This window comes from Taudactylus pleione, unplaced genomic scaffold (assembly GCF_031769625.1).
Source record: "Taudactylus pleione unplaced genomic scaffold, aTauple2 ptg000016l, whole genome shotgun sequence".
In the NCBI taxonomy this organism is placed as follows: Eukaryota; Metazoa; Chordata; class Amphibia; order Anura; family Myobatrachidae; genus Taudactylus; species Taudactylus pleione.
The window spans coordinates 49,362,301-49,384,778 of NW_028284418.1; the positions used below are offsets into that span (position 1 = coordinate 49,362,301).

Consider the following 22,478-nt stretch of genomic DNA (forward strand, 5'->3'; position numbering starts at 1 on the left):
CAAAGATTTAGTTACGAGGTAAAATATTAATGAACCGGATCAGCAGCAAACGATTTGCAATGTTGCAAAACTAGCAACAGTCAATAGGCCAACCAGCTGAGTGCAGTATAAACTTAGATTGAAACAATGTGCCGCATTTAGAATAACATTAATTCAGCAGAAAGAAATTCCATATTCTTTTAATCAATCAGAGTAATTCAACATAACCGGCAGGCAAAGCAACTCCCAGGGTAATTATTTGTATTTACCCTCCGTATAGGGCTCAATTCCACTATTAGCGTGGAAGAGACTTTTGGGCTAAGGCTTGTTAGATAGATGCAGCTTACCGCTACCACATGGGGAGACTCCAGAGGTACAGTTCTTACTCCGGGTCATTGTCTGGAGTGGAGCGTAAGCCTTCGCTAGCTGTGCCGCGGTGTACACCAAGTGCCGGAGCACGTTGATCGGCTGCCACGCTGGCCAGATAATAGCGGCTGTACTCCGGTCTTTGAAGAAGTTAAATAAGGTCGCGTCCTAGGCAGTAGTGTTGAAGAGGGTGGAGCTTGACGCGTTTCTCAGCCACGGCAACGCATCAAGCTCCACCCTCTTCATTTTATTTGATGTGTATTCCAATGTACATATGCTGCATAGTACCACTACTATATTAGTGGTTATTATTTCTATTGGGTCATTTTAGTGCAGCGTATTTAATAGTGATTTCGTATATTGTGTTTTTTATTTTCAATTTTTATTTTTCATCTATTGATCTTTGTATTTATATTTGTAATATTGTGATTAGGTCTATGTGACCAGCAATTCATATTGGTATATATATAGTATAGTGAATTGTTGGTATCAATAAACTGTGATACTGTTAATGGTCAGCGCTCTTTCTTCTTTGTTGTATCTGTTATAACCACACTTGATAAGGCCAAGCTCCTTATCCATTAGTAGCTGCTACCATTACAGTAATCGCATGTTATGATTCAAGTGGGATTTTATTCATATTAATTATTTGTGTTTAACCGTTTATTTTGTTAGTCACATTAGCGCCTTTGTGAGGATTTTCCACAGTGTGTGTTTTGTCTCCTAGCATAGCCCTTGGTCCCTGACACTACAGACACTTTGTACTACTACCTGGCTGCTAGACAGCATCAGGGCAAAGAGCATCAGGTGTGTGAGTTTTAAACTTTTCTCTGCTGCTCAGTGATGAGTTGCAGCTGGGCCTGTGCAACTGTGAAACATGGAGTTCCACAACTCCCTTGCTGCAAACTGGACAGGGTTCACTCTAGACTCCCTTGGAGGGAGTTGATCCCACCAGATTATGGACAATTCAGATGAGAGACCACCCCTCTCATCCCAATATATTACATCTATATGTGTGTTTTATAGGTCTATCCCATCTATATATTGTATGTCTTTTCTATCATATTTTTGTCAGCCTCCTCTGTAGCCACAACTTTTCAGCACGAAAGAAGATGGGCAAGCAGGTGATCATCCGTTACGGTTTTCACTGTTTTATATTTAAGTATTTGATGATTTTACAAATAAAAGTGGACAGCTGTAATCTCAGATAAAATCTGACTGTGGACCTTATTCAGAGTCGGACGCGAGCACTGAGCGCTCGCAACTGACTCGATGTTGGTACATAGGGCATGCGCACGACGGAGACTGCTCCGTCGTGCGCATGCGCGAGCCCCTGCTAACGATGGATCACCCGTCGTTAGCGGGCTCGAAGCAGACTGAGCGAGCTGTCGATGTTGATTGACAGCTCGCTCCGTGTGCTGGGTGGGCGTGCCCGGCCAAACGGAGGCGTTCCTTTCGGAATGCTTGGCGTTTTTTGGGCGTCCCCACTGACATCATCAGTGATGTCAGTGGGGAGCTTCCTGCTCAAACAGAGCTGGAAGCTCCCTGGGGCTTAAGGTTGACGAGACCCTACCCTAGGGTCTCGTCGTAAGCCCCGATGGTTGCGATGGTCTTGACCATCGTGACCATCTCCCTTAGCAGTCGTTAGAGCTGTGGGTGTTAACTCACAGCCTAACGACCGACATGGAAGCGGCCGTTCAGGATGCAAGTGGCCGCCCTGTTTCTGAGCGACCGCTTGCATCCTACGACCGCCTCTGAATGAGGCCCTGTGTCTCAGTGGCTCAGCAACTAAAACGGAGCCTTTATTTTGTGTTCTGGAAACAAATATAATTATTTGTATTAATATAATATACACTATATGTATACTAGGACTGTTTTCATTCTTAGTCGGGCGTTAAAAATGTATATATTTTGAATATGTTTATTAAGTATTGTTTTTGTATATGCCTGAAAAATGTTACAAAATAAAAACATTTTGTTGCTTGTAATCTTTGTGTATTTTCATACTTAGGCCTGTGTGTATGTATGTGCGCACTTTTTATTTATATGCATATTTTGTATATATATTTTATTCAGCATACTGTATATACTAGAGGGGATTGGATTGCACATCCTAATTTCCAAGTACATTAAAAGGTGCTACACTGCTGTGACTTATACAATATAAAATCCAGATGCAGCTGGACATTTCAGACACCAAGACAATATCTGTTGAACTCTGCGAAAGATTTAAACACTGAAAAAACCTTTTTCCATCGCTAAAAACTATTAATGTCCAATAGCTTGGCAGCTCCTCAAAGTAGATCTTCTGTTAACCCAAGATCAATTCGCACCACATAACAAATATACAGCAAGAGTGCACCTAATAGTATTTCAAATACTCAGATATCTAACAAAGTGTCAATAAAACATAGGGCCTCATTCAGACCCACTCACAAGCGGCTGTCCGCTCGCAAGTGGGTCGATGGTGTGCACTGTGCATGCGCACGACGGAGGGAGCTCCGTCGTGCGCATGCGCCAGACGCGACGAGCGAAGGACTTTCCTTCGCTCGTTGTGTCTGATCAAAGGGGGCGTGCTGTCGATGTTGATTGACAGCACGCCCCCTTTGGTGGGCGTGCCTCCCAGACGGAGGCGTTCCCAAGGGAACGCCTACCGTCTGAAGCCGGCCCCACTGACATCACTAGTGATGTCAGTGGGAGTGATTTTGGCTCTGATAGAGCCAAAATCACTCCAGGGCTTGTGGTCGAAAACCCCGACCACAGGCTTCTGTTCGCACTGGCGATGGTTGCGATGGTCAAGACCATCGCGACCATCATCCTGCACGCTCGTATGAGCTGTGGGTGGTGACCCACAGCTATACGAGCGTCCAGGAGGACGCTCCATTTTTATGGAGGACGGCCCTCATTCAGAGCGAGCGCTCTGCTCAGAGCGTCCGGCTCTGAATGTGGGCCATAGTCTTGTGTTAAACGCTCATCTGAGTTCTTAGTTGCTTTTCCAGCTGTCCTTCCAAGTGTGCGTCCAAATGGAAATTAGCTCCATAAAGAACTTGTAAAGATGAAAGCAAACTTATGGGGTCATTCAGAACCGCTCGCGAGCGCAGGACGCTCGCAAGCGGGTCGTTGTTGCCCCACTGCGCATGCGCACGACGGAGGGAGCTCCGTCGTGCTCATGCGCGAGACCCAGACAGCGACAGGCTCTCTGTCGCTGTCTGGGTCTCGCACCAAAGGGGGCGTGCTGTCGATGTTGATTGACAGCACGCCCCCTTTGGTGGGCGTGCCGGGGGCGTAGCTGCCAGACGGAGGCGTTCCCATGGGAACGCCTACCGTCTGAAGCCGGCCCCACTGACATCACTAGTGATGTCAGTGGGAGTGATTTTGGCTCTGATAGAGCCAAAATCACTCCAGAGCTTGCGGCAGCGAGACCCTACTGCAGGGTCTCCGTTGCAAGCCCGATGGTCATGATGGTCTTGACCATCGCGACCATCATCATGGACGCTCGCTATAGCTGTGGGTGGTAACCCACAGCTATGCGAGCGTCCATGAGGCCGCTCCAAGTTGAGGGAGGAGGGCCCTGATTCAGAGCGAGCGCTCTTTTCAGAGCGTTCGGCTCTGAATCAGGCCCTTAGTTCATCTCAAATGTCTTTTACCCGGGAATTACCTCCTCTGGTTCCAGCCAGAGGAATAGGAGGTACCATTGTTCGTTTGGATCCTACAAATAGACCCTCATACCAGAAGATCCCAAAAATATGGCTAGAGGTTTCTCATAGCATAGTATATTAGTGACCTATATATTAGTATAAAATGTATATTTCTTTATATAAATATTCGCTAACATAAGGAAACTTTCTGACTGCAGTATCAGCCCACTTTGGCAAGATGTTGTCAGCCTCCTGTCTTACCCCGCTACAGGGTGTAAGTTTACAACAGATGTGATACCTATGTGGAGATCAAATCTGCAATCCCACCCTATGTGTTTCATATAATACGACTTCATCAGGGGTATCGTATATAAGAAAATGGGTGTCTTATAGGTACAGATCAATGGTGCATTTTAAATCCCACATATAAATTAACATTCTAATAAATATATGAAAAGATTTGCCTGATTAAATTGGGACCTCTAGTTTGCTCCCTCACACTCAGGGACAGCTCAAGGGCCATTCAAGCAGAGCGGGAGCGATGACTCGTGCTGAGAGCCAGAGCCAATTAAGGGGGTTGGTCACTGGCTTGTAGGGAAGTGATCAGGCAGCTCTGAGCAGCGGTGTAGCTAAGACAAGGGTGAGGGAATATGGGATGCAATGATACCTAGTGCTACACCCCTTACCCTACACTCCCTACTCTACACATGTTACCCTACACTCCTTACGCTACACCTCTTATCCTACACCCCTTACCCTACACTCCTTACCCAACACCCATTACCCTGCACCCATTATCCAACTCTCCTTACCCAACATTTCTTCAGTGTACCCCTTATGCTACACCACTTACCCTAAATTTATTACCCTTCAGCTTGCACCACTTACCCCACACCACTTTTATATGTATATATATATATATATATATATCGATGGCCAAGCTACTTTATTGCTCCATACGCCATGTAGTGCGCCCTGCATCTCACGCCATTCGGTACATCTTAATTCACGCCATTCAGTATTGATCGCAACAGAACTTACCATGGCGCTGGAAAAAGTCATAGCTGTAATGCAACTTTTTGTCCACAAGGTGTCGCTTTTCCTAAACTACACTGCGCATGCGTCAGATATCCATTGCATTTTCTGTATTACCAATGATTGGCTGACAGAACCTGTGATTCGGTACACTATAGTACAGCGTTTTCATCATGGAATCAGAGCTGTACAGTAGAAGAATGTGTAATAAACCATTACAGTATGTCTGTGAGTCCTGTACTTATTTTAAAATATTTTTTATTTATACCGTAGTTGTAGTTCAGCCGCCAATTACTGTCCGGACATAAACTATCGCACAGTATGTATTGTACGAGATTCATTGATAGGCTGGGATTTTTAGTTTTATTGAAAACATCTCACTGGATTTTTAGTCTCACTGAAAACAGTATCAACCCAACGCAACTACTGTATACAGTAATAAGATGCAAGCCAGGGGTATTGATCAATGTTATTTTGTAATCAATATCAATGAATATTATTTTATCTACAATAAACTGTACTGTATTTTTTTTATCTAAGTTTTGTACTGCACTGCCATGTTTAACTGGTGTAACAGTTTTAGGGTCTCATTCAGACACGGTCGCAAGCGCTGAGCGCTTGCAACTGGTTTGATGTTAAGGCCCTGCTCACGCACAGCGGCCGCACTGCGCGTGCGCAAGCCCCGGAGTGAGAGAGAAACTCTTTCGCTAAGGAGCTCACTACAAAAGGGGTGGCTGTCATTGTTGATCGACAGCTCGCCCCGTTTTGTAGGCGGTGCGGGGGGTGGCTAAACAAACGGAGACGTTTCTGATGGAACGCTTGCCGTTTTGTGGGCGGCCGCACTGACATCAGCAGTGATGTCAGTGGGGAACTTCCTGCTTGATCAGGGTCTCGTCACAAGCCCCGATGGTCGCGATGGTCTTGACCATTGCGACCATCAACCTGGTCGGTCGCTAAGCTGTGGGTGTTAACCCACAGCTTAGCTAGCGACCAGGAGGCCGCACTAAAGAATAGAAGCGACCGCCCTCATTCAGAACGAGCGCTCGCTTCTTGCGAGCGCCTCTGAATGAGGGCCTTAGTGTATACTGTCCGTGGCTTAGTGGTTAAGTTGTATGTTTCACACAACCTTCATTTGGGGTTCCTGTTAAGGGGGGATTGATTTATTAAATGTTTTAATCAATATGATTTTATCTTCCATGTATACAGTACATTATTTATTATTTAAAGTTTAATTTCACCCTTCAAGTCTATGCAAGGGCACAGAAATGTAGCTTTTTTGCTATAGACATGCTCAATACAGTAGCTTTCAATAGCACAAGATTAATTTATGTTGACTACTATTATTGGGGTTCAGAGACGCACCCACAGCTTTAAATAAGACAAGATGAATTCCTGATGGTGGGGTACGGTATTGAAGGCACTACATTGCTCCACAACTACCCCCTCACCCCACCCTGCAATGACACACACCTATACAGTTATTGGGTCAAGACGCTTATCTTGGGTTTCAGATGAACCCACAGCGTTTTAGGGTTCAGAGGCTCAAAGAGGTGTCAGACGCACCCACAACTTTCAATAAGATGAGATGAATTCCTGTTTACGAATGGTGGGTGGGGTACATTACTCCGCAAATCCCCCCCCCTGCAATGACCCAAGCCCATACAGTTATGGGCTCCAGACGCTCCTCTCATGTTTTAGACACACCCATAGTGTGTTTGGGTTTAGGGGCTCAGACCCACCCGCAGTGAGGTGGGGGAGGGGGGGGATTCAGATGCACCTACTGTACAGTACAGCTTTCAGTAATAGTGAAATCCCACCGCTGAACCGTCATTCGATTAGTGGTCGGGGTCATTTCTGTTTTCTGTTTTGCCAAGAACGTGGATGCCTACTTTGGAACGAAGAGGACATGATCCATGATCCATGGATAGGAGCAGGTGAGTATGGCATTTTTTTTTCACAGGTATCCCTGGATTTCTACATGGAGAAGGGGACGTGAATGGCTTCAGGGATAGTTACTGTAGGTGAGTATGAGTGAGTGTGAGTGTGAATGTGAGTGTGCATGTATGCTTTAATAAAATTTTACTGTCACGGTGTGTGTGTCCTGTGTTTATTGTAATATTTCTTTTGCAGGTGAACTACAGGTACATACCAGTGGGCTCATAATGCCCCGCATGCTGGTACTTCAAGTACCAGCATGCGGGGGATGCTTGCTGATACCCGTAGTTCTTCTGTAAAAGACAAAGGCCCTCATTCAGAGCCGTACGCTCTGAGCAGAGCGCACGCTCTGAATGAGGGCCGCCCTCCATAATTATGGAGCGTCCTCCTGGACGCTCGTATAGCGGTGGGTCACCACCCACAGCCTATACGAGCGTGCAGTTTGATGGCCGCGATTGTCGTGACCATCGCGACCATCGAAACTGCGAGCCGGAGCCTGCGGTTGAGGTTTTCAACCGCAAGGCCCGGAGTGATTTTGGCTCTATCAGAGCCAAAATCACTCCCACTGACATCACTAGTGATGTCAGTGGGCCGGCTTCTGACGGTAGGCGTACCCTTGGGAACGCCCCCGTCAGGGAGGCACGCCCACCAAAGGGGGCGTGCTGTCAATCAACATCGACAGCACGCCCCCTTTGATCAGACACAACAAGCGAAGGACTTTCCTTCGCTCGTCGCGTCTGGCGCATGCGCACGACGGAGCTCCCTCCGTCGTGCGCATGCTCAGTGCAGACCATCGACCCACTTGCGAGCGGACAGCCGCTTGCGAGTGGGTCTGAATCAGGGCCAATATTTTTACTTCATTCATTTGCACCACATTTTACACAATCAACCCACCAGGGGTGGCAGGGATAGCCTTATTGGCGGGGTTCCCACCTCCCCAGGGATCCCTGGCCTGGTGTAATGCTTTGGCCGGTGGACCCGGAGAAAAGGTTTCCCTGACTGTGGCATTACTGCGTCCAGCTTTGCAAATACGATCCTTGCTGAATCAGGCCCTCAGTCAGTCAGTGTGAAATGTGCAGGGCAGGATTATAGGCAGTGTTGGGACCAGGGTTGCCTACCCTCCCGATTCGGGCGGGAGCCTCCCGATAAACGGGTGCAGCTCCCGCCCCCCGGAAAGGCAGGCAAGCCTCCCGCCGATCCCCCGTCTCCCCACCGCCAGTACCTATTAAACACCCACAGCGGGGGGCCGCTGACGCAATTCGCATAATTTTGGCCCTGCCCCCTGCTTCACAATGCCTGTTTTTTTGGCATTGTGTAGCGGGGGCGGGGCCAAAATGATGCAATCGTGTGGCCCCGCCCCCTGTCATACCCGCAAACTGCTCTCAGCCCACCCAGCATTGCCCCCTTTTGCCTGCCACGCCCCCTGTGCTGCCGATCTGGCTGCTCCCTCCCGGAAGGAGCAGCCAGATAGTCGGCAAGTATGGTTGGGACCTCCTAGGTTTGTGGTCCCCGGTGGCAGTCACCCAGGGCCCCCAGACATAGGTGGTCCCCACATTGCCACAACCATTGCCCCCGGCCCATTTCTACCGGGTAATTACCAGCATCAGCAGCACCTGTCAGATAAAACAGCACCAACAGCAGCCGCTCTGTCAGTGCCCGGCAGCCAGCGGGTTTTCAGCAGCTGCAAGGACCAGAGGCTCAGAGGCTCAGCACAGCATCCCCACTGGAACAGGTCACTAGGCAGCATCTCTAGTGCTGCTAGATTGATCGGAAGAACCTCTACAGCCTACCCGCTCCTGATACATGGAGGCGGTTGTTTGGGTGGAGGGTAACTGCTGGTATCGTCACGGATATGATGTACTACTGTTTGACGCTCACTTACAGCAAAGGCACAGCAGTGTGTGTCTGAACAAGAAGCACAAGTCACTGCTGCACATGCACAGAGGAAACTTGCCCAGCTCGTTCTGTCTCTGATTTCAGTGCAGGCCCAGTCATTTCTGCCCATGGTAAAACCATTGATGATATGCCGACACATTGAAGGTGCCTTCCATTTTTTTCCATAGATGGAGGACACACCAATGGCCATCCCAACTGTGGGTTGACACAACAGCAGCAGCACTAAAGCTGAGTACACACTGAGCGATGTGTGCCACAGGCCGACATATCGGATCCTAGGTACACATCAGAACGAGGTAATGAACGGAAGGATACCTCGTTCTGTCCTTCACCACCTGCAACGAGGCCGCTTGAGATATTGTCCAGCGCAGCTGACTGGATGATGTCGCAAGTGGCGAAGGGAGTGTACATATTGGCCGTACTCACTGATTAATGCGGCCGATATGTCGTTCCGATTTGGCCGGAAATTACATATCGTGTCGACATCGTCTGTATGTGTACCTAGCTTAATGCTGAGTACACATTTAAAAATGGGGTCCTGGCATCGGCAAGTGCATACCCTCAAACATGACCCATTCCATTAGGTACAAAATGCTCTGTTCCTGGACTTCCCACCTAATGTATGATTGCAGTCACCTGTGTTGAAACAACTTTCTCATCAATTACCTAGTTCAACACAGGTGACTGCAATCATACATTAGGTGGGAAGTCCAGGAGCAAAGCATTTTGTACCTGTTGGGGAGGGGTCATGTTGGAGAGAGAGAAGTGCATACACACTTGCCGATACCGGGAGTGACGGTACCAGCAACAGGGGCCATGCTGCATTCAGCAGCATGGCGCTCGCTAACGATGTTGCCCGTCAGACCTGCATGTAGGTACGATGGGTGATGTCGCTGATGACACATGGGAGTGGGCATAGGCTCATTCAGAGCCGCTCACTATTTGCGGTCGTTCGTTCTAAAACAAGGGGTGGCTATTCAAATGAACCGTTCGCTAATTGCGGTCTGTTCCCGCCTCTAAGTGTGAACGAGCGAGCAAAACTTGCGGTTGTAATTTTGAAAAATACTCCCCCTTGCCGCTCGCAGCATACGTCATGTCCGCTATTTATTAGATTAATCGAGTACATCGAACAGCGTATGAACTACTCGCTATTCTTGTGGCTGTTTTTTTCAACCGCTATTTTGCGAGCAGTTCTGAGTTAAAAAAAAAAAAGTGACGTGGTCAATGACGCTGCTGTATTAATTATGCACTCCCTTAAAACGCCCGTTTTGACCTTTAAGCACGCCTGCGTTCAAATTCCACACCCCCGTTTTCAAGCACCTTCCCCTGTTACCACCCACATACGCCTCCTTCTGTCACTCAAAATAGCAGGCATTCGCTATATAGCGAACAAACGATTTTTGGCCGCACTGACTGGTTTGCGCATGCGTATTAAAATCCGTACGCATGCGCAGATGTGCGAACATCGGTCAGAACGAGCGGCCGCTTACGAGCGGCTCTGAATCAGGGCCATAGTCAACGACATAGCGGGTACACACTAGTTGATGTGCCCGTTATGTGATCCGATTTGGCCAGATCGGATAACATATTGTCTAGTGTGTACCCAGCATAACATTACATCTGCTGTCCGTTGCTGTGCAGCCAGCCCAACTTCCTTCCATCCCCTGCTGTCTCCTCCCTTTCCCTCTCTCCAAGCCAGGGAGAGAAGCTCCGCCTATCAGAGGAGACAAGGACCTGGCCTGTACCTGTGCTGGGGGCTGCATGCTGAGAATGGGAGGCAGCCTGGGCTCTAATTACTGTGTGCACTGTCAGATGTTAGCTGACACCCAAGAGTCACTTGCAATAACTTACTTTTGTTTGCTCCACAACTGATCGCTCCCTTCCCCTCCATGCTGCTGGGCACTGAGCAAATCACACACAAGGTGAGTGAGGGATGAGTGCTCCCATACTCCAAGGGGTATATTTATCAAAGTTCGTTTTTCTGTTCGATTTTGCATATTCATATCCAAATCGAACAGCAAATTCCCCTTCAAAACGAACTTCAAAGCCCCGACTGAATAGAACTGCTTTAACCGAAAGCATAAAGCAGGTCCATTCATTTGGGGATTTGAAGTTCGATTTTGTGCTCTACAGTATTTCAAATTGAATATTAGTAAATAAGGAATTTGTGTGTTGGTCTATGTAAAAGTACCGATGTTTTTACAATGTTCGATTTTGAGTAAAATTCGGTTTTATGTTTGATTTTACATTCATTTTGCCTTTAGTAAATCTCCAAATACAAAATCGAATGTGAAATCGCACTAAAATCAAAATCAAACCTTTGTAAATATACCCCCAAGTGTATGTGACATGTGGGGAATGTAGAAATTCAGACAGTGGATGGAATGGAGCACATTTAGGTCCCTGCATTTACACAGATACATCTCTCCTGCTGCCCTAGAATTGCATGCAGGGCCATAACTAGGGTAGTGCGACCGGTGCCATGGCACAGGGCACCGCAGGGCAGGGGGCGCAGTTCCGGCCTATATATTTTCTGTTTATTATCATTCTCACTTGCAGCTTCATCTTCTTTTATCCCCAGCATCTCCTGGCCTCTCCTATCTCTTCCCTGGCCCTTCCCCATGAGGCCATGGCTCTTTTTCGGGTGTTTTATCACTCTAATTAGAAAATAGGGGGACGCCAATGCCCTTCCTGGCACAGGGCACCAAAAAGTCTAGTGACGGCTCTGATTGCATGGTTCAATGTTGTTACCACTATGATGCATTTATAGTATTTGTGTGTGTGTGAATATATATATATATATATATATATATATATATGTGTATATATTAGGGGTGTGCACCGGCCACTTTTCGTGTTTTGTGTTTTGGTTTTGGATCTGGATCTTTCTTCGTGTTTTGGATCTGGATTGGTTTTGCCAAAACCACCCTTCCGTGTTTTGGGTTCTGGGTTTTGTGTTTTGGATCTGTATTTTTTTGAAAAAAAGCATAAAAACAGCTAAAATCACAGAATTTGTAGGTTTTTCTGCTCCTATGCTATTATTAACCTCAATAACCATAATTTCCACTCATTTCCAGTCTATTCTGAATACCTCACACCTCACAATAGTGTTTTTATGTCCAAAAGGTTGCACCGAGGTAGCTGGATGACTATGCTAAGCGACACGAGTGGGCGGCACAAACACGTGACCCATCTAGGCGTGAAACTGCAGTGGCAGACAGGATGGCATTGAAAAACTAGGCCCCAAACTGTACATAATGCAAAGAAAAAAAAGAGGTGCAAGATGGAATTGTCCTTGGGCCCTCCCACCCACCCTTATGTTGTATAAACAGGACATGCACACTTTAACAAACCAATCATTTCAGCGCCAGGGTCTGCCACACAACTGTGGCTGAAATGATTGGTTCGTTTGGGCCCCCACAAAACAAGCTGGCAATTAATCTGTCCCTGCACAAACTGGCTCTACGGAGGCAAGAAGTCGTCCTCATCCTCCTCATCCACAGATTCCTCACCCTCTTCAGTGTTATGTACATCCTCATCCTCACAGAGTATTAATTCGTCCCTGCTGGAACCACAGGTCCCTCTGTACGTTCTGGAGGCTGGTCTCCCTGGAAGAGTTGATCATTCATTTTATGAACATCATCTTCTCCACATTTTGTGGAAGCAACCTCCTACGCCTTTCGCTAACAAGGTTCCCGGCTGCACTAAACACTCTTTCGGAGTACACACTGGAGGGGGGGCAACTCAGGTAAAATAGAGCCAGTTTGTACAGGGACCTCCAAATTGCTTCTTTTTCCTGCCAGTACAGGTACGGACTGTCTGACATGCCTACTTGGATGCTGTCACCGATGTAATCCTTTAACAGACAGACGCACGCTTGTCGCTGCTGCTTTGAGGATTCAAGTGCGGCTACAGCCCACACAATTCACAAAGACAGAAAAAAAAAAAGAATATTTTTATTGTTTGTGGAGCACACTTTGAGGGTTACACCACCCTCTAACAGACAGACGCACGCTTGTCGCTGCTGCTTTGAGGATGCAAGTGCGGCTACAGCCCACACAATTCACAAAGACAGAAAAAAGAAGAAGAATATTTTTATTCTTTGTGTAGCACACTTTGAGGGTGTCACCACCCTTTAACAGACAGACGCACGCTTGTCGCTGCTGCTTTGAGGATGCAAGTGCGGCTACAGCCCACACAATTCACAAAGACAGAAAAAAGAAGAAGAATATTTTTATTCTTTGTGTAGCACACTTTGAGGGTGTCACCACCCTTTAACAGACAGACGCACGCTTGTCGCTGCTGCTTTAAGGATGCAGGTGCGGCTACAGCCCACACAATTCACAAAGACAGAAAAAAGAAGAATATTTTTATTGTTTGTGTAGCACACTTTGAGGGTGTCACCACCCTTTAACAGACAGACGCACGCTTGTCGCTGCTGCTTTGAGGATGCAGGTGGAATCTAGACGGGATTTGGAACCGAGGACACACTACCTCCATCAATTGTCTAAATCCCACTGCACTAATGTCAGATACCGGACGCACGTCTAACACCAACATAGCAGTCAAGGCCTCAGTTATACGTTTTGCTTCAGGATGACTGCTGTCGTACTTCATCCTCATCGCTAGGGACTGTTGGAGGGTCAATTGTTTAGTAAAAGTAGTGATGTTCCTACTTCCTCTCTGGGATGATGAACAACTCCCAGCAGCAGCAACAGCACTAGTAGGAAGTGGTTCTTGATCTTTCCCTATTTTATTTTTATCAGAGAAAGTTTGGTCCTCCATTTATGTTATATTGATATATATACGTGCGGCTAAAGCGCACACAAACACAGAAAATATTTTTTTATTTTTGCTGGAGAGTAGTGCACTTTGTGGGTTACACCACCCTTTAAGAAATGAGCCAGCCGGCTCTTTACTTATGGGACACAGGCGCACGCTTGGCGCTGCTCCTTTGTTGATGCACGTGCAGCCACAGTGCACACAAGTCACAAACACAGAAAATATATATTTTTTTGGTTTGGAGTGTACTGTGGGGGTTACAGAACCCTTTAACGGTCAAGCCAGCCGGCCCTTTACTTATGACACAGGCGCACGCTTGGCACTACTTTGTTGATGCACGTGCGGCTACTGCGCACACAATTCACAAACACAGAAAATAATTTTTTTTTTGGTTTGGACTGGAGTGTACTTTCGGGGGTTACAGCACCCTTAACGGTCAAGCCAGCCGGCCCTTTACTTATGACACAGGCGCACGCTTGGCACTACTTTGTTGATGCACGTGCGACTACTGCGCACACAATTCACAAACACAGAAAATAATTTTTTTTTTGGTTTGGACTGGAGTGTACTTTCGGGGGTTACAGCACCCTTAACGGTCAAGCCAGCCGGCCCTTTACTTATGACACAGGCGCACGCTTGGCACTACTTTGTTGATGCACGTGCGGCTACTGCGCACACAATTCACAAACACAGAAAATAATTTTTTTTTTGGTTTGGACTGGAGTGTACTTTCGGGGGTTACAGCACCCTTAATGGTCAAGCCAGCCGGCCCTTTACTTATGACACAGGCGCACGCTTGGCACTACTTTGTTGATGCACGTGCGGCTACTGCGCACACAATTCACAAACACAGAAAATAATTTTTTTTTTGGTTTGGACTGGAGTGTACTTTGGGGGTTACAGCACCCTTTAATGGTCAAGCCAGCTGGCCCTTTACTTATGACACAGGCGCACGCTTGGCACTACTTTGTTGATGCACATGCGGCTACTGCGCACACAATTCACAAACACAGAAAATAATTTTTTTGGGGGTTTGGACTGGAGTGTACTTTGGGGGTTACAGCACCCTTTAACGGTCAAGCCAGCCGGCCCTTTACTTATGACACAGGCGCACGCTTGGCACTACTTTGTTGATGCACGTGCGGCTACTGCGCACACAATTCACAAACACAGAAAATAATTTTTTTTTTGGTTTGGACTGGAGTGTACTTTCGGGGGTTACAGCACCCTTAACGGTCAAGCCAGCCGGCCCTTTACTTATGACACAGGCGCACGCTTGGCACTACTTTGTTGATGCACGTGCGGCTACTGCGCACACAATTCACAAACACAGAAAATAATTTTTTTTTTGGTTTGGACTGGAGTGTACTTTCGGGGGTTACAGCACCCTTAACGGTCAAGCCAGCCGGCCCTTTACTTATGACACAGGCGCACGCTTGGCACTACTTTGTTGATGCACGTGCGGCTACTGCGCACACAATTCACAAACACAGAAAATAATTTTTTTTTGGTTTGGACTGGAGTGTACTTTCGGGGGTTACAGCACCCTTTAACGGTCAAGCCAGCCGGCCCTTTACTTATGACACAGGCGCACGCTTGGCACTACTTTGTTGATGCACGTGCGGCTACTGCGCACACAATTCACAAACACAGAAAATATATTATTTTTTAGCACTTGGGGGGAGCACCCCTGATGGACAGAGCACCCCCTGGACAACACTACAGCACCTCTTTAGGACTGGGACACTGCACAGGACTTTGGAGTGGACACAGCCCCTATGGAGAACTGACTGCTCAACACAGTCCAGCCAGCCCCTATGGACTTTGAAGTAGTGGACACAGCCCCTATTAACAACAGCAGCACAGCACAACACAGCCAGCCCCTATGGACTTTGAAGTAGTGGACAACAGCAGCACTACACTACACTACACTACACAGCCCTAACTCCCACCCTCCCTCTTCACTGTCCACAGCCGAGTGAGAAAATGGCGCCGACGTGGGTACCTTATATAGGATCCAAAACCCGCGAGACTCGGAAGGCGGGATGATGACGTTTTGCCTCGATTTCAGATCCGAGTCAGGCGGGAAAAGTCGAGCCTGATTCGGATCGGACTCGGATCGGGGGGGCTCGGGGGGGGTTCGGATTTCAGAAATCCGAACCCGCTCACCCCTAGTATATATATATGGTCAGTTTGACAGAAAAGTGTGTAAACAGCATTGCTTTGTACAGTGTTCTGATCTTCTAATGACAATGGGTTTAGCTTAGTGAGATACTGACATTTGTGTTTTGCAGTTATAATGTTATTAATGCTGGGCCCAAGGCACCTTCCTACACCACTGTCCCTCTGTCGCTCACTACTCACATATGCATTTAACCCTCGTCACCCTAACCGCACACTCTGCACCCATATTATACGTACCTCTCTGGTGTCCCACATCGGTGCCTGCGCTGCAAAAACGGCTGGTGTTTTGCGCATGCGCAGTACAGGGAAAATGGCTGCCACGGCCATTTTCTCGGTAACCTGCACGTGTTATACACTCTGGGCACACTCTAGTACAGAGTCTATAAGTGCAGCGCTGGCCGTGCACCGCTTAGTGCGCTGCCGGCCACCGGACAGTGAGGAGGGGGCCCGTGATAGAAACTGCACATGGGCCTCCTCCTCTCTAGAAACGCCCCTGCTTGCACAGTAAGCTCTAGGCAGCACAAGTGTCAGAAGGGGCTGACAGAGAGGTATCCCAATGATCCATTTTTGAAAACATACGGTGGAGAAGCCCATAGGCCTAGGGTCTGGTCGTAAGCCCCGATGGTCGCGATGGTCTTGACCATCGCGACCATCACCCATGTCGGTCGTTAGAGTTGTGGGTGTTAACCCACAGCTTAACGATCTACAAGGAGGCGGCCGTTCAGGATGCAAGCGGACGCCCTGATTCAGAGCGATCGCTTGCATTGAACGACCGCCTCTGAATGAGGCCCATAATGTTCAAGGGGCACTACTATTGTGTGGAATAATCTGTAAAGGGCATTACTGTGTGGTATAATGTGTAATATGCATTAATGTGTAGTGTAAGAGGCATTACTGTGTGGGATAATGTATAAGGGGCACTACTACTGTGTACTACTGTGTTGCATAACCTGAATGGGCTCTGTGTTGCATAATCTGAATGGGGTCTGTGTGGCATAACATGAATGGGCTGTGTGGGGGCAAATGTGTTTTTTTTTTTGTTTGTTTTGTTTACCTCTGGGGGATTTAAGATCTTGCTAGGTGGCCCACAAAGTTCTAGTTACCCCCAGGGGCACTAAGCGGGTACTAATTACTCAGGCCCGGGCTCCTGGGAGGGGCCCGGGTCCTATGCTGCTCTCCCCTCCTTCTTCCCTGTCAGCAGCCTAGCACACGCTGCTGTGTGCTGGGCTACAACGGGAGACTGCTTGCTGCTGCAGCAGTCTCCCCTGCCTGTCCCCCCCCCCCCCACACTGATCGTGCCCCCCTGGATTCCTGGCAGCCTGAGGGGCTCCCAGAGCCCCCCTCCCCAGTGCCGCAAGGGTTTTGTTCCGAGGCATGGCCACGTCTCCCACGATTATGTCCCGCTCCCTTTCCCGGGCTGGTCTCTCCATCCCTGGTTATGCCATTGCATGAAAACACAGAGGCTCTGGATTTAATATGAACTTGCATGAGTCATCAAGTTAGCTTAGACTGGGGTTAAAATGATTTTTTTGTTGTATTCTCAAAGCTTTTTGGCAGACTGCCAATTTCCACTGGAGCCAGCCCAGGAACCTGTGTAATTTTAAGTGTGTCTCCATTTTTAGCGATTGTGTGACAGTGTGTGGCCCTGACGAAGTTTAAACATAGGCATCCCTATATATACATATATAAAACCTACTGTGTACTACCTTGGTGCACCACAGTGCCCAGCATAACCCTAAACTTTCTGACTGCAACTGGAGAATCCTTGTAACCTGTACTTGCTGTTAACCCTGTGTTACCTGTTTTTACCTGGTTAATAAACCACCCTCTGGTTAAGTCATCTGCGATGTGAACTAACCTCGATTTGCACATTTCATTATAAATGCTGGCTGCTGCTGCTACTGGCAGCCAGATTTATATAGCAGCAGCATACTCTGAGGCTGAGCCTGGGAAGCTCCGCCTTCTCTGCTCTCAGTTAGTCAGTGCTCTGCTCTGGGACGTTCCCGCCTGGGCATGGCTGCTTACGACGAGTGTGTGGGAGGATGACAGCAGTTCAGACTACACAGCCAACTCGGACCGGAAGGCCAGCATCAGGTAAGGATTTTTTTTAAACTAGTGTACTGTTGTAAGTGATGCTGGGGTGTTGGTAAGGGAAGGGAGGGGGGATGTGCTGCTGGGGTGTTCAAGGGGGAGTGTGTTACTGAGGTGTTGGTAAGTGGGAGGGGGAGGCTGCTGGGGTGTTGGTAAGGAGGGGAGTGTATGCTGCTGGGGTGTTCATGGGGGAGTGTGTTACTGGGTGTTAGGGAGGGGAAGGCTCTGCTGGGGTGTTCGGGGGGGAGTGTGTTCTGCTGGAGTGTTGGTAAGGGGGAGTGTGCTGCTGGGGCGTTGGTAAGGGGGAGTGTGCTGCTGGGGTGTTAAGGGGTGGGAGTGTGCTGCTGGGGTGTTGGTAAGGGGGGAGAGTGTGCTGCTGGGTTGTTATTAAGGAGGGGAGTGTATGCTGCTGTTGTGTTCATGGGGGAGTGTGTTACTGGGGTGTTGGGGAGGGGGAGGCTGCTGGGGTATTCAGGGGGGGAGTGTGCTGCTGGGGTGTTGGTGTTGGTAAGGGGGGGAGTGTGTGCTGCTGGATTGTTCAGGGGGAGTGTGCTGCTGGGGTGTTTGTAAGGGGGGGAGTGTGTGCTGCTGGGGTGTTTGTAAGGGGGGGAGTGTGTGCTGCTGGGGTGTTTGTAAGGGGGGGTGTGCTGCTGGGGTGTTTGTAAGGGGGGGGAGTGTGTGCTGCTGGGGTGTTTGTAAGGGGGGGGAGTGTGTGCTGCTGGGGTGTTTGTAAGGGGGGGAGTGTGTGCTGCTGGAGTGTAGGTAAGGAGGGGAGTGTGTGCTGCTGGGGTGTTGGTAAGGGGGGGAGTGTGTGTTGCTGGTGTGTTCAGGGGGGAGTGTGCTACTGGAGTGTTGGTAAGGGGAGGGGGAGTGTGCTGCTGGGATGTTGGCAAAGGGGGGAGTGTGTGCTGCTGGAGTGTTCAGGGGGGGAGTGTGCTACTGGGGTGTTGGTAAGGGGGGGAGTGTGTGCTACTGGGGTGTTGGTAAGGGGGGGAGTGTGTGCTGTTGGGGTGTTGGTCAGGGGGGGAGTGTGTGTTGGTGGGGTGTTGGTAAGGGGGGAGTGTGTGCTGCTGGGGTGTTGGTGAGGGGGGCAGTGTGTGCTGCTGGGGTGTTGGTAAGGGGGGGAGTGTGTGCTGCTGGGGTGTTGGTAAGGGGGGAGTGTGTGCTGCTGGGGTGTTGGTAAGGGGGAGTGTGCTGCTGGGGTGTTGGTAAGGGGGAGTGTGCTGCTGGGGTCTTGGTAAGGGGGGAAAGTGTGCTGCTGGGATGTTGGTAGGGGGGGAGAGTGTGCTGCTGGGGGGGTTAGTAGGGGGGGAGTGTGCTGCTGGGGTGTTGGTAAATGGGTGGGGGGAGTGTGCTGCAGGTGCTGGGGTGTTGGTAAGGGGGGAGTGTGTAACTGCTGCTGGTGTAAAGGAGGGGAGTGTTGTTGCTGATATAAGGGAGGGGGAAAGTAACTGCTGCTGGTATGAGGGTGGTGGTCAATGTGGGTGCGGTTAAGGGAGACAGGCTCAGAAAAATACCCAGACAGGTACCCCTTACCGCTGAGAGGCATCAATATACACCTGTAACTCATATCACTGGGGGGCAACATAACCAAGGTACACCATACCACTGAGGCAGTAGGCTCCTCCTCATACCCAGGTACCACTCACCACTGGAGGCAGGCTTCACCATCTACACATCTATACTTTTTTCTACTGGAGGCAGACTCCTCCACGTTCTCAGATACCACTCACAACAGAGGCAGACTCCTCCACACACCCAGGTACCACTCACCACTAGAGATAGGCTCCTCCACACACCCAGGTACCACTTAACCCTAGAGACTGGCACTGACTACTGGAAGCAGTCTCATTCACATACCCAGATACTACTGAAGAATGGCTCTTGCAGTGTATTCTAAAGGGCATTACTGCGTGTGGCGCATAATGCACTATAAAGGGCATTACTCCGTAAGTGCTGGGCACGACCCAAAGTGTGATGAATTGGGGGTGTTCTGCAAGGACACTCCCCGTCCCCAATCAGTCACGCCCCCTTTCCGGAAGCGCGAGCAGAGGAACGCCATTTGTAAGAACTTTATTTTTTGGGGGAGGGGCACAAATGGAATCTTTCGCCCTGAGTTCCACAATGTTTAGAACCAGCCCTGTCCGTACAGCCTCTCCCCAGCTCCCTGCAGCTGCTGCCTCTACTCTGGTCTGTGACCAGTGAAAGACCTCCCTGGTGTATTCCTGTGGTCCAGTAGCCACAGTGCAATCATGGGGCTGCCAGAGGAAGACAGGAGACGTGCAACCTAGAGGGCAGTCATGTAGATCATGCAGATTACTAGATAGGTGAGTGCCCATGTGTTAGATTTGCATTTTTTCCCTAACATTTTTTCAATCCCCATCTGGCTCCCCCCATGTATGTGTGTCTTGTCAGTTTCCTTTGCCCACCTTCCCCATTGGTTTACAGCAAGGTGACAGTCACAACGGGTGCTTTGCTACACCACCCTGTTGTACTGGGATCCGCAAATTCACATGGCAGCTCTCAAAATGGCGTCCTTCCTGTAATTTATTATCTGGGTACAATGTCAGTGGCACCAGAGCCACAACTAAGTGGGGGGGGGGCTGGAGGCATGTGCACCGGGTGTGCCTCTGCACCCGCCACCAATTTCCTCCAGCCCGACGCCGCAGGGAAGCTCCAAGCCAGACGCCTGCTGAGATGCTATTACCAGCGGGCGCATGGCTCCTTCCCTGCAGCGCCGTGGTAGCTGGAGGCTGGAGTTCTCTCCCGAACTCCAGCTTCTAGCTCTCCCCATGGGCACTATGGGAGAGACGTCATGACATCTCTCTCATAGTTCCGAGGAGCAGCCGGGCAGAGTGGATGGTGGTGGACGCAGTAGCAGGGTTTAAGGAAAGTATTGTTTTGAGGGGTTTTTTTGTGTATGCGGCACAATAGGGGCATTACCTCAGGGGGCATTACTATAGGGGCACTGCTGCAGGGGACATTACTATAGGTGAATTACCAGGGGGGGGGGGGCGCGCCAAATTACTGTCTTGCCCTGGGTGACAAAAGTCCTAGTTTCAGCCCTGGTGGCACAGTGGAGTAATGGGGAAATCCCCGGTGGGCTAAATTGTTCGGTGCATGGGGACAGTTCTACACTATTCACAAAAATGAGCAGAGGTGTTATGCTCCCTGCACCTTTACGCAACACTGATGCACACAATGATGCTAGCAGGCGGGAGGATAGCGATATTGAACTGCTAGTGTTTGGAAACAAAATTGACAGCATGAACCTCACACGACTGGAGCTTCACAAATCACATTGCATATTTTCTGATCACATATTGTAGGTTAGAGTATATACAGTATCAGAATGCAATAATCCATTACTTTCCATGCATGCTGTATTTAGTGAAACTTTTCAGTAAAAACGGATAATTTTCTTTGTACAGAACCTACCAGCCCTCGTTTCATGAAATGCTTCTAGCACTAATTACATAACTTTTTCAAAGACTTAAGCTGGCCACACATCTAAAGATTATCAGTCCAACCAGCCAACTAGTTGATTGGTCGGAATGAAAATCTGGTAACATATGGGAGTACCTGATGATCAGCAATTTGCTCCTAAATGCCAGAAAACAGATGAAAATGGTCGTCAGACAAGTTTGCTAAATGTTTGATCTAAACAATTTGTTCAAACAACAGTTTTTGTCCATTTTCCGGCGTTTGGGAGCAAATTGCAGATTGTCATTTGTTTTCATACCTTACCAGATTTTCATTCCAACCAATCATCAAGTTGGCTGGTTGGATGCAAGTTGGTCTAGTGTGTGGCCAGCTTTACAGTATATTCTATTATTTACTCCTGTACGATACAAAAATTAAATAAAATCCCATGGCCACTTCCATAAGCTTTATAATGACCTATTACAGGGCTAAAGCAAATATAAATGGACATGTCTTTCAAGATCTGCCCCCACTTTGCTTTTTAGTACTCATGTAATGTATGTTTCAGCGCTTATTACGTAAATAAAGTACTTCATGGGTCAGTTCCAATAAAGTGTGGTTCTTGCTGGATGCACAATTACATGGATGTTAGAGCTCACTGTACATGAGCATTAGGGTATGCGGTCAGGAAGCCGGCGGTCGAAATTCTGCCCGGCGGCTTCCCGACTGTGAAATCCCGACATGGGACTAATGATATGTCGAAATCCCGACGCCTATCATTATCTCCACACTGAAATCCCGACGCCTGGCATACTGAAAGAAGGTAAGCCGGGCGTCAGGAGCAGACAGCTCGATCTTTGGAATGGGACCCAAATATAAATACAGAATGCTTTTATGTTTTATATAAAACTTATACACACAGTCTGAATGTCATTTTATACAATATGTTTAATAATTTTGTGCCTTAAACAAAGTTTGTGTACATTGAACCATGAAAAGTTTCAGTAATGCTAAAAAAAAATCTGTATTTCGGAATATTTGGATATGGGAGACTCGACCTGTATTTATTTTTAACGGTTTAGCGGTTCAGTCCTTTACAGTTTCAGAACTTTTCTTTTAGAACTGATTATGGTAAGTTAGTAATTATTA

The 22,478-nt window shown here is 48.4% G+C and overlaps 1 protein-coding gene across 1 annotated transcript in view; it reads left to right on the top strand.

The window, feature by feature from the left end:
• The first annotated feature begins 10,539 nt into the window (after nucleotides 1-10,539).
• Nucleotides 10,540-22,478, top strand: part of LOC148542032 (ATP-dependent translocase ABCB1-like) — a 180,542-nt gene continuing 168,603 nt past the window's right edge. Inside the window, exon 1 of the mRNA XM_088476374.1 lies at nucleotides 10,540-10,771. The gene's annotated coding sequence lies outside the window, so the exon portion shown is untranslated. The remainder of the gene's footprint in view (nucleotides 10,772-22,478) is intronic.